The 12,540-nt window shown below is 39.0% G+C and overlaps 1 protein-coding gene across 24 annotated transcripts in view; it reads right to left on the reverse strand.

Moving 5' to 3' along the window:
- The window catches only part of dlg2 (discs, large homolog 2 (Drosophila)), a 188,388-nt gene that overhangs the window by 80,414 nt on the left and 95,434 nt on the right, over positions 1 to 12,540 (reverse strand). The window lies entirely within an intron of this gene.

Below are 12,540 nucleotides of genomic sequence, written 5' to 3' on the forward strand. Positions count from 1 at the left end.
TGTTCACAGGAGAAATGGGAATTGAAACTGATTTTTAAATATATATTCTAATTTTCAGGTTTCTATGCATATGCGTTACTATGCATTCAAATTAATTCTGATATATATCTACAAACTGTAACTGCAATGGCTGCTATTCACAGTGCACATTTAAAGAAGTACTTGCAATAGTATGTTTTTATCACAGTAACACATGTAGAAGGAGTAAGCTTATAAAAGGATGTTATGTATGTGAATTTCATTAAAGCCAACACTTAAAGTTGCAGTGTGTAGAATTTAGTGACATCTAGTGGTGAAGTTGCATGTTGCAGCTGAATACCCCTCACCTTACCCTCCCCTTCTAAACATGACAGAGAACCTCTGCTAGCCTTCAGTTGTCATGAAAACTCAAAAGGTGTTTAGTTGGTGAAGTTGGGGCTACTGTACAAAACATGAAGGCCTCCGTAGAGAGGACCTGCTCCCGATGTAAATATAAAGTATTTAAATATAAAGGGCTCATTCTAGGGTAAAGAAAACAACAATTCATACAATTTAGATGAAACACACTAGTGAAAACATCAGAAGGGTTATTTTATCTTCAATTTCTGCCAATAGATCCCTTTCACCTCAGTCTTACACACTGAACCTTTAACTAAAGAAATAAAAACTGTATTTTGGACAACCCACTTCAACTCAGACCTCAAAATGTTAAAGCAGAAATACTCTAAGTGAGAAATAACTCAGACGTCTTCAAACCGGGTACATTTTCAGGTGAATATGCATTCACTAATGCAAAGCATATTGTCAACCTGCCTAATGGTGTGGGTTGTTTGCTTGTCCTGTGGTAATGCTCCTGAGCTACTTATTATTATCCTTGTCATTAGTGAGCCCTCCTCAAACAGTTCTACAATAGTAGAAAAATAACAGTCTGCACACAGCATCCAGCACACAGTCTGTGGTGGAGAGTGATGTTTAAAAAGTCTGTATTCATCCTTCCTGGTTTAACTGCAACAAAGATTTTATAGTCACGTTTTTGCATAAAATGAAACTGAAGTTGCTTTATTATTGTTCATGTGTGTGGCTTATACAAGTTTGAAGTTTGATTTACTTAACTGTTGTTACGGTTATTATTTTTTCATGCATTGCATGTTGGCAATTTTTTAGGTCTGTTAAGCAATTGACAGAATCTTCAAAATCTTCAAAATAAAAGCTCAGTAAATCTGTTTAGTATAAATCATTAAAACAAAAACTGAATGTTGTGCTTTTAATTTGAAAACAAATTGCCAAACAGTAAGTATATATGGTGTTGCTATGACAGAGATCGAGACCCATAGTGGGTCTGTCTGTCTTTTGTCAGTCTGATATGTAAAATGTGCATGATTTACATTAGCAGGGAGAGCTGCTGCACTAAACCAAGCACTGCAAATTTATCCTTGAGTTGTTTCAACAGATGTCGAGGCAGCTTTAACCTAAATGAGGAGCAGTGCACAGAGGGGGAGAGGACCCAACACATCAATTATGTGTATGAGAGAAGCATACATATAAGAGCAGCAGTGAAAGAAAGGCTTTTTGGGGAAATTAAACCAACGACAAAATAAGAAAATTAAAGAGACCTCACCTATGACGGTAAAGAAGCACAAATACTTTCCAATACAACAGTTCCTGGTTTATTTCCCATACTGAGTCCCCTTATTCCTGTTTTTCTCTGTCCCTTTTCACCCAGTGTTTACACGAAGTGTTCGGTTTCTGTACAACATTGTAAGGTCTAAACCTCACTTTGTGTCAGTGTCTTGAGATGCATGTTGAGATGTTGCAATATACAAGTAAACCTGAATTGACATACATCTTACACCATTTGTCAAAAAATATTGATGTTCTACTGTGAGGAACTGCTCTGAAAGCAACGTTTTGTCAGGGTTGCAGCACAACAAATTCAAACAACCGACCTCAGAATGTCCCCGAAAAATACTATGAAGCTGTCAAGGCTACACAAACAACTGCCTGAGCATCTGAAAGCCTTTAAGACCAAGTTGAGCTGAGTTCTCTCCTTTCACATTTAGTTTGACTCATTTGGCGCACACATCTTATATGTCACTTATACACACATAAACATCTATCATCGATTGACCACCACATAGTAGTGTAGTTTTCTATATTTTGAATTTGCCTTTTATTTTTTTGTTGAAAGAAATCATGTATTTATAATAAATGCCCTGAACTTGTGTCTATGTCTCTTTTGCCATGGCTCTAGACACAGCTCATGGACAACATAATAAGATTTGATTTTAAAATGAAACTGTGGATCTAATTCAATTCAGAATCCTGCAGCTTAAAACTTTAGTCTCATCACTTCTCTAATCCAACTGAATTGATGAGCAAACTGCAAAACACACATGACCATATGTGTGAGTACCTGCTTTACACTCATATACACAACAAACACGCACAGATGCGAACATACACATAGTTGAACTTGGAGAGCTGCATGCTGACCCAGATTGACAAATTGAGCCAGGCCATTGACCTTGACTTGCTGAATGATGTGCCATAGGCCAGCACACATTAAAACGCACAGACACACAATCACAGATAGATACACGGTTCAATAACTACCAAGTGCATATTATTATGGTGCTACACAGCACCAAAAGTTTACACTATATACATATAAAAGACAAATAAAATGTTCTTGTTGATGAAACCTCTAGTTCATGTCCATGTAAGTATGAACTAAACTACTAAATGAAACTAATGTTTGATGATGTAACCATTTGAGAGGGTCATGTTTGAAGGGGGGGTGTGTCAAAGTTTTCCACTTTCACCCCACCAGCTGCAAGGCTGATGACTGAAGATGGTGCATGCAGCCCAAACCCGTCTGTAAGAAATTGGCAGCTAAGCTTGGAATTGCATGGCCTGAAGCTATCACCGAGACCACCATGCCCTGCTATGAGGGTAAAAGGCTCCTCAAAGCAAAAGCCTCCACCAAACAGCTTCTCCCGGTTTTTCCCGAGTGCCTAGAAGAGGCAACACGGTCCTGGAATAACCCACTCTCTGCCAAGAACCCTTTCCGGGAAGGGTCAGCTTTGGACTGGGTCGATATGGAAGAAAAAGGCTTCTCCTCCTTCCCCTGGTTGAACCTTTACTGGCATCTCCACTCGACTCAAAGGTCCACCATGACCTCAGCCGGCCCCACCCTGCCCTCCAAAGCTGACTGTTTCCAGTCGTCGCTGCCAGAAAAAAGCTTCAAGGCGGTGGCCACATCAATGAAAGCTCTGAACATGTCATTGCTGCTGCATGCCTACCAGGGTGAGTTGGAGGATGATATGGTGACTTCACCAACCCCGGCGGTGTTGGATGAGCTGTGCGTGGTGACGGACCCCTGCCTGCTTCTGCACACGTGCGCTGTCCAGGCCTCTGGAAGAGCCATGGCCCTGATGATCACCCAGGAGAGAGCTCGGGGGCTCAACTTATCTAGCCTCTCCTAGAAAGAAAATGCCCAACTTGATGTTCCCGTGGACCCAAAAGGCTTATTCAGCCCAGTGGTAGCTACCATGCAGAAATGCTGTGAGGAGAAAAAGAGAGAGGGGGAAGCACTGCAGCTTTGCCTCTCCAGGAGAGCACCACCTTCTCCCCCAGTCGCACACTGGCAAACATTCGCCCAAGCCGTGGCACGGACAGGTTTCCGCATCCCGAAGCATCAGACTCATCCTCAGGCTGGCGGCCGGTGCCAGAGCACGCCAGACTTCCAGCGTGACAACAGGAAGTCCAACTGCCCCTAGTTACCAACTGTTACCTAGTGCGCTTCTTCATGGAGGCTATTGCCACAGCCTATAATTGCAGGGGATTGTAACCCCCCCATAGGTCTGGGAGCTCATTCCACTCGCAGTATGGGTGTTCCAGGGCGTGTCTTTTGAAGAGATATGTGCGGCTGCCAGGCAAAACCTCATACCTTCACCAGATTTTATAATCTGGATGTTACTGTACCTACATGGTCTCATACAGTCCTGAGTGTGGGTCCAGTTACAAGTGTGCCTGTCTGACTGACTGTTGGTCTTCGAGGTAAGCTTATCTGGCAATACGGGAGTCGCTATATCCAATAGTGAGATACCGAAACAAATGTTGAAAGATAACTCTAGGTTAGGAAATTAACCCCGGTTCTCTGAAATGAGTGAGGTTATGAGTGAGGTATCTCTATGAGTGAGTTATCTCAGCAGATCACCCTCCTTGCCTGGAGCGAGGAAGAGGTGTACTTACTTATTTGACTGAGGTGATGACGTGCCGTCAGGTTGATTATAGTAGGATGAAGTCCCTCCTCTAGTGACAGATGTCACGTTTGCCTGCCAGTCAGGACTGGTGTAAAATTGCTTCTGGGGGATAGCACGGAGGGCATGTCGCATAGTGAGATATTTCACTCATGTTTCAGAGAACCGGGGTTAATTTCTTAACCTATAGTTCCACACTGTTTATTTCCTATTGTAACTAAATCTAGTCAACAGGACTTTTACTATAGGTTAGCATGGATATCATGTGACTAACATCACATGACATCATGGCAGTGATGTCACAGAAAGGGGTGGAATAGGTGTCAATCAGGCTCCCCCTTGGTATTGCATGACAACGTCAATGCCAAAGGATTCTGACAAGGTTAATGTTAATAATATAAATCTGTCATAAATAACACAGTGTTTGTAATTGTTATCAAATTATGTGTCTGATGTATTCAAGCAACAAAATATGCATTGAGCTGTTTAAAATGTGTTTTTTTCAAAAGAAATGTATGTGTCCCACTTTATAAAACATGATTGATAATGTGGGACAGAAGGCTTTGGGTAATCTGTGACAGTCATTAAAGTTCTCTAAATGGGGGAAATATGCATTAAGGGACTCCCTGACGTAAAACAAAATAAATAAATAAAGACTAACTAAAAGATGTAGCATATGGTCTGCAGTTGTCCGACAGGATTTAATGGTAAATGCAGTATGCCCCTGTCTGTTAAAACTGATTGTCTGGTTAGCTAACTAGCACATAATCAGTTAGCTCTCTAGGACAGAGATGATCCAAAAAGCACAGAAGAGATTAAGTCCTGTGGTCTGCAGCCATTGGTTTCACGATACATGTGAAGACAATGGGGTGGTCGTCTATGATGGGTCTCTCACTTGCAAGGACTGAAGGAATAAACTGTTGTTGCTATTTTTGTTTGCTGTTGATTGATTTTTCAAATGTGATAGACCTTTAATAGAAGGTTTTAAATAAATATGATAGGTTTTATATTTAAGATAGGATTCTTTATGAACAAAATGTGACTTGTATATGTTAATATAAATAAATGTATTATTTTTTATGATTAATATACATTTTGTAAAAAATTTGTCATATTGAGCTTAGTATGCATAAAGCAGGGTGACTTGGTCTTGTTTAAAGCCTAATACAAGTGTCCCAGATTACAAAGCGACCGGTCCCAGGCAGGATTGTGTTTTTGGCACAAAGAACACTAAAAGTGTTCTGAGTATGATATGTCTATTCTTTCTTCAGGTGTGGTTAGAAAACACCTTGAGGATTACAGAAAGATATAACAAGTTGATCTAATGTGTAAAACAGATATCAGAACAAGTCACAGAATTTAAAATTGCAAATAATGTTGCAGATTACCCGAATTCAGCCTAGAAGCAGTAGGGTCCAAATCTAAACAAAAATAAATTATGATCCCCATTACACAATAGCTGATCTATTGGTCACACTTCATTGAATTGAATAGATTGATAAGACAGTGTCATGGCATTGTAAGGACACTCTGCTTGCCATTGGTTGACTTGGTCTCTTCTCCTTTTTTTCAGGAAGAACAGAGTGGATGTTGTTAGTAAGAGCTGCGGGGCTGGGACAAAAAAGGTTGGCCTGCTGGATCTCTAATTCTCCCAACACAGACCCTGCAGCCACAGGGGTTAAAAATGTGCCCTTGCTATGGCCCCATTTACTGCACAATTAATTATGAAAATGTGCTTTGCAGATAAAAGCGATGTAACACATGCCAGAGGGCACTTAAATTTGATTAAAAAATTGATGTAACAATGTGATTTAGCAAATGTGAAGATACCATATGGGTAAAGCTCCAAAATCCCAGGTCCTGGACTTCTAATAATGAAACTATTAGACCCTTTGTCTTTAATAGTTAAACTCCCATGTCCTTTAAACTTCACACATCTATTTTTATAAGACAATCTTTCTGTTGTACGACTGTGGTCTCCAGGACCAACCTGACATCACTAAATGAATATCGGTTGACAAATTAAGTACAGAGGATATTATGAAACAATTTTAGTAATGAAAATAGGCTTTGACATTTAAATTGGTAAATCATGTCACGACAAGCAGTGCACATTGGGCCAAGCTCTCTCCACTGTTTCCATCACCTGATATTCAAAGGCTGTAGATTTGTAAATATTCTAACTGTTTTTTTTTGTTTGCTCAACTATTAGTTGTAGATACAGTGTAATAACTTTTTCCAAAAAAATCATAAAAAGAATGACATTACATTTTTATAAGAATGCGGTATAAGTTTGCGAAGAGACTGTTGTACAAGTTATTTTTACTATGAATCAACTCTCAGTCTGTTGATTCAACAAACAAATATTTAGAGCAATTCTTTGATAAAATGTGCACTGTTTGCTTTGACTCCACTCACATTTCTTAAACAGGTATATAATGATTCACATGCATTTTATTCACCTTACTTAACACAGCAGATTCATGTTGGAAGCAGAAGCTACTAAGTTACGTGCATTAGTATGCACATTTAAGTGCTTTTGTGCTGTTCAAGGTGACTCATTTTGAATTCAACAGAAGCCTGCACTACACCATTGTAAATGACAGCCTAATGATGAGTTAACTCGATGTATTCCTGAAATTTGCATGAGATGTTTTAAGCAGTGAAAGCACTGGCTGACTTATGATGATTCAACATTAGAATCAGAAAGACTATATTCAAACGACTACAGTCACAATGTGCAGCCATTTTTTTGGGCCGTTATTTGGGTAGAGATAGTGAAGAAGAGATGGGTGCCCATGTGGTACGCACCCTAACCATTGGGCTGCCCACATACAGCTCTAGTCTGACTGTTTTTTTTTGTTTCTAAAGTGTCATCTTTCCAACATTAATTTGATGGGAGGTTGAATAAAACTTTAGATATAACATTAGATATTCATTGTAGCCACTGCTGATAATGATGAGGCCATACCTCCCTGTCATATTATTACAAATAAAACAAACAAAAAGAAATTATACTCTTTGAAAGCCTAAAGTAATAAGAAGGGTCTGCTCACATCCAGCATGTCCCACATTAGACCCAGCCTTCGGCTAAAGTCAGACTCCATCTCATGATCTGAGAAGGTACGACAGCACTCAGTAAGCACTAATGGCTGTTTCTGTTTAATGGCTTTCCATTTCCCTTTCCTCTGTTTGAGAGCTGACCTCTTTTAAATGCTGTCCCATTTTTTTGCAGGATGTTCTCTAATGACAATATAAAAATGAACTGTTCACTACACGTCTTATTTTTTTATCCTCTGAGTGTTGTCACCACCTCTAAATCGTGTTCTGGTCACTTTCATTTCATTCAAAGTTGGGTTTTCCATCAGCAAAGAAGAAATATCTATTTTAAGGAAAAATGGTTAAAGTGCACAAAATTGACCTCTTACAGAAAAACCGCTAACAGCAGATCAATTTTGGAGGATCTCATAGTGTGTCTGAGTGCAGACAGGACTGTATCTTTGACAGAGATGGAAAGGTTATTTGCAGTGCATCATTATGTTCAATCTAGGTTTGATAGGTACTCGTTGTGAACAGACCATCAGCAGGAAAGGTCATTCACACTTTGCATGGCGTTTTGACTCCTAGTGTTTCCCTTATTTGCTTCCTGATTTGAAATGATCTTTATTCAGGCATTGTCAACACAGACAGATGATGATGGACTGCACATATGCACTTACAAAGGCCGTCTGTGAATGTGCAGTGAAACAGCTAAGATACCACAGCCTCCATGTTTTACATCACCATCACTGAAGACCTCACCCAACAGAGATAATAGGCATTATCACTACAGCCTACAACTAGCAGTGGGCATTCTGACAATTTTATGTAATGACCGATCTTATAATATTACAACAACTCTACTCGGTCTATCCTTATGATGTAGATCCCAGCTACTTCCACAGCCTACATGGCTGTGCTGATTGGCCAATACACATCATGTGTCTCTATCATAGGGTCTTATTCATGTGTGACTCAGCTGATGCCAAAAGGACTCCAGGTTAGTATGGCAGTGGGTGGATGGGCTCTGCAAAGTCAATGTTTCACACAGCAAAATGATCTGTAAACTGATGGGACATGTCAGCACCTCCAGAGGTAATGCGAGAAGGTCGGTACAATCCCACTCATCTGTATCTCACAAGGTCCTGAAAAAGAAACTATTAACCCTGACGACACATAAAATATTGTAAAAAAGTAGCAAAAGATCTCAAAAGGTGATAGGTGGGAGTATTATGGTGCTGTTAAAAGCTGTGGACAATGTGGGATTAAACACTTTAGATGCCATAGGCATTGGGAAGATCTTCTTTTTTAGATTTTCAAGCCATTTTGTTTGTTACAAATGTCAGATGTGTATTTATGTTACAGAATGCTTGGTTACATTAAAAACAAAGGTTTTCATACCAAAATACCTGATCATTTGTAGATGATAATGTAAAAACATTCTATAATACTTTATTGTATTATATAAATAATACTAGTAAGTAGATTATAAGTTCATTATTCTTTCTTCCAACATGAAAAAAATGCTGTCATGGTGATATTTAAAGTATAATTTTGAAAAGAAATAAAAGATTAATTCATACAAAAATACTTAAATACAGTGTCTGGTAGGCTTCATATTGACCAGGACTATTAAACTCTGACAGCAAAATATTTGAGATCTGCTCTCCGATAAAACAAAACCTAATTAATATTATTAGTTTTATTTTGCTTTATGGGAGTTGATTCCCTACTATTGGGTATATATAGGCTAACGACTTATAAAGAACACTTTCATTATTATAACTTCAACAATATAATTGTTCAACCATTCTGGTTCAACCCTTTAGTTATTTGATATGTATATAAAGTCCCCCACAGAAATTGTACTTGAGAGATTTCTGTTTATTGTCCCCCCCAACAATGAGATGAAGTATCATGAACATGAATTGTATACATTTTACCGATAAATGTTACAGTATGCACTATGCAAAGCAGAAGTGAAGACAATAACATAACAGAAAATACAAGTGTTACTGAAAGAATGTATCATTGGTCATCAGAACCGAATCAAAGGTACCAGTATAATATCGGTTCAAACATGAAGAGTACCTATTTGGGGAACTGGGGTAAATGGGTTCATCAACAGGAGGACAGGAGACATGTTAAGGAATCTCTTTGATAATGCAAGTCTAGACAGTTCCTCAGACCCAATTAGAGAGCCTAAACAGTTCTTTTTGATCAGCTGAGTAATTAATACTCATGCATTTGCTCTGATGAATGGACTATATAATTTAGTTTAAATGAAGCTTCACCACCAAAATGTTTGCCATCTCAGTCAATATTTGGGTCTGACTGATTTGATTAGCAGGTTTTCCATTGTCCTAATAGAAGGTGCTTTATCCCTTAATATAACACTTAGAGCTATAAATAAAGCTTCATTTTGCATTGACATGGCCAAAAGGCAATACAAATATATTGTAGGTCGGCAAACCTCACGCTAAGGGTTATAAACTGACAATCTGACACAAAGAGAACTTAAAGGTCCTATAGAATGGTCTAGCTTCTGCTAGCACTAGAGTGATGGAATTGTATCCCTATTGTTGGAGTATTCTGCCATTACAATATAGTTTCAAGGACATGGTTTGCCCTGGTATAAACAGATTCACCACCTAGAAGACCCCCCTTTCTCTTCTTGTCATTCTAACATAAATAAACTGTTATTAAAATCACTTTGTTGAAGCGTGGATTATATTTGTATCAACTCATAGTGAACTACTATCCCTGACCCCATTATACTTAAGCATTAAGCAGTTTGATTTGTCTATGCTATAAAGATAAACCCTGACCTCAACCCTGTGAACGTGATGTACAGATGAAAACAACACGTCATCACAAAGTGTGTTTTTACTGAGCTGGAGAGAAAACAATGCTCCTATCTTTATTGTTGCACTGTTGGTGGCACTGCTGTCATCCACGTCTCCACTTACCTTCAGTGGCCTGAATTGCCAATGTGAGAGATTTTACGAAGCAATCGGGGCCTCCCATTGTGTGAATAAGAGGAGAGTGGAGGAATTATGACAGCAGGGAGTGGATCAGAAAAAGCTACCTCTTCCAAATGGGATGGAAGTTTGTACTAAGAAAGCTAAATATTGATCTGACCTCTGCTACTTGATGCTGGGCATGACTGCTGCAGCCTTCCTTTAACTGCTATTTATTACTCACAAACATCACCCTGAATGATTGTCAGAGACATTATTGCTGCCAAAGAAATGCATGTGGTTTTACAAGCTGATATTAGCATAGAAAGAGACTGGCAATCGATTAACAATGCAGCACTTAGAATCAATAATGTCTACGCTGAGTCACACTCTCAAATCGGTGGGGCTTGATTTGGCTAGTGAAAGAGGGGTTACACTTCCTTAGGTTATTGACAAACTATAATTCTTGCCTCCCTGTTGCCTCAACAATTACACAGGCTGTATTAAAGTGATTTTTCAATTAAAGGTCCCAAGGCTGAAAGGAAACAAAAAGGCTGAGGACAGTGTTTGTACTCCTGGGTCTGACCATGACTCCCTTAAATACTGTCTTACTCTGCCATCCCCATACTCACATTAAGCATAGTCAGGAGGAGCCAGCCTACGCCTGGATGAGAGAGCCAACCCACCAGGAAATTACACCAGGAGAAAGTCAATAGTTATCTGAGAGATGTATGTGTGTGAGAACTTCCAGGACAAAATAGCAGAGAAGTGACACCATATACTTACTATTCATTTTCAATATTGATTAATCTTTCTGTTATTCCGTAAATTATCTTATTGATAAAATGTCAAGAACAATAAATAATTAACATGAACACTCACAGAGGCACAACGTGATGTGTTAGAAATACTGAGAGTTCTGCAAGGATCAGAGATGTGTCCTCTAAAGACTCTTGTCCGATATGTTTTCTATGAAGTTCTAGTAAAAGTGAACAATAATGCTCATGGTATCTTATTAATTGTCTTTGAGGAAATCTGGGATACGGAGTATTTCATTAAATTTGCATGTCATAGCCATAGTTACATTGGCTTGCTTCTTTTTGGAAGACACCCCAGTTATCAGACACACAAAGTGCACAAATCCTAGTATAGCAGCTACTTTCTGTGGCTGCTAATGTCTATTTTAACTTGTAACACATTGTTAAACGTTGAAAAAAAGACAATGATATTTTTATATATTTGTACATCATTATCACATTAAGTAGAGCATATAGGATGCATTGAAATATCAGATTGGTTGTCATCATTGCTGTCAGTTGCTCCTGGTTAGGATTCCTTCAATTATCCTCAGGGGCCTCCCCCTCTCCAAACAAAGAGAACAGCTGATTAAATCCAGTAAAACACTGAATAAAACAGCATCATGTTTGAAATCAGTGTTACTCTGACGCTGTTTGTGGTCACAGGACGTTTCCGAGGGGCTACAAGCCGAGCTGCCGCTGACGTTTTCTCAGCTTGTTTCTATGATAACTTTACTATGCAACTTTTACCTTTAAATAGCAGCATTACATTTAGTTTGATGGCACACTGACTTGGAATAGTACTTTGTATACACTCCTCCCCCTGAACGCCTGTTCTTGCTCTATGTAACTTTGGTAAGCGGGTACAATCTCCAGCCAGAAGGGTGCAACTAACTGAGCTTAAATTGCAAGAATCAGGTCCAGCAAGTGCAAGAGTAATGGGGGGGCTGTAGACCAGTTAAAACTTGGACTTAGAAACTTAGAAGTTAATTGTTTGTGAATTCTCCACAGAGTATGGTGTATTTGCTATAGAGGCCGCGCTTCTGGGTCAGGAATCCAGGGATCATGTGGAATATCCACTCTTCAGTTGTGTTTCAGTTCAGTGAGCTTCGGTCAAGAGATAAATAGGCTTTGATTTGAATTTACATGAAAACCACTTAATCAGTCGGACACAGAGCCCAACGTAATAAATAACCCCATGGGCTGCAGAGAGGGCTGTTGCTCAGTAAATGGATAGTAGACGGCTAAGATCCTTCATTTGGTTCAAATATATGGTTACAAACCATTGAGATTCAACAGGTGTATTGTAACAATTTGACTTACACTGGAAAAAAGTCAGTTTTGACACTTCAGGCAGACAAAGACAACGACACCACTGACAGGCCACCAAACATACACAACATTGCCTAAGTAAAATGAAATTTCTCTAAGTTTAAAAATGACTGGGAATGTGGGATAATGTAATTAAAATACTCAACAACATATATCCCAGACATTTGAATG

This window comes from Hippoglossus hippoglossus, chromosome 14 (genome assembly GCF_009819705.1).
Source record: "Hippoglossus hippoglossus isolate fHipHip1 chromosome 14, fHipHip1.pri, whole genome shotgun sequence".
NCBI lineage: Eukaryota > Metazoa > Chordata > Actinopteri > Pleuronectiformes > Pleuronectidae > Hippoglossus > Hippoglossus hippoglossus.